The following is a 1198-nucleotide window of genomic DNA, read 5'->3' as shown; positions in this document are numbered from 1 at the left end:
GTAGTTTCTATGGTCCAGGTGTATTTTCTATGGTCCAAGAGTAGTTTCTATGGTCCAGGTGTAGTTTCTATGGTCCAGGTGTAGTTTTTATGGTCCATATCTAGTTTATGTGGTCCATGGGCAGTTTCTATAGTGTTATATGTTTAATCTTGCTGGAGGTCCAGATGTATTTTTTATAGTCCAGGACCAGGTGTAATCTCTAAGGTCCAGATGTAGTTTTTTTTTTTTTTTGTCCCTACTGTGAAGTCTGTCCTTTCCTCGCTGGATCTGCCAATTTTTTTATTCAAACAGTTTACATGAAAGGAAGTGACGCTTCACTTTGTTCTCACCACATTATGAGTTTTAGCATCTTCAAGGCTGCTTTGTGTCACAGACTCAGGTCCCAGTTTTCTCACAGACAAACATAAAGTCTCTGAGATGAATATTGATGGCTGCCACAATAACATCAGCTCCGCCCACCACACAGCGGCTAATTGTTCCTGATATTTGGGTGTAGAGAAGAACCAAGCCACCGATCCATTAACTGACCAGGCAGGGCTTGATTGGCTCCGGATGATCCCCTGAAATAGCAGGATTGGCTGCCCTCCAATTGCCCATTTCCTGTGCGTCTGAGAGGAGCTCCAGCCACCGGGGCTCAAATGCATTTCCTGACTGTGTATAAAAGTTTTATTAATGACCAGGAGTGCATCAGCGGCAACGCCTGTTCGCCCAAACTCATTCGCTCATTCAACGGCTCAACAAGGGAGAGACAGAAGGAGGAGAGGAACTGTGGCACAGGGACACAATGTGGTGCAACCACTGAGGAGAGAAGATCAGGGCGTGGAGACAAACGATGGACTCAATAAAGACAACCCAGAGTCAGGACCGTAGAAAAGGATGAGGATGGTTTCTATAGACACAAGATCTATTTTCTTACAGATTAAACTGCAGCCCATCTTTCATTCTATAATCCAGTCTTGTAATCCTGAGGTTTGAGCCCAGGTTGCATCAGGAAAAACATCTGGTGTTCTCGCTGCTGTAGCCCCACAGAAGGAAGCAGCCGAAAGAACAAAACAACTTGTTTCAGATGTTTCAGATATTTTAGATGTTTCAGATGTTTTAGATGTTTCAGATGTTTCATATGTTTTAGATGTTTCAGATTTTCAGGTTTTAGATGTTTCAGATGTTTCAGATGTTTTAGATGTTCCTGATGTTTTTG

Source organism: Nematolebias whitei, chromosome 14, assembly GCF_014905685.2.
Source record: "Nematolebias whitei isolate Nwh7 chromosome 14, NemWhi1, whole genome shotgun sequence".
Taxonomy (NCBI): domain Eukaryota; kingdom Metazoa; phylum Chordata; class Actinopteri; order Cyprinodontiformes; family Rivulidae; genus Nematolebias; species Nematolebias whitei.
This window is presented reverse-complemented; position numbering follows the sequence as displayed.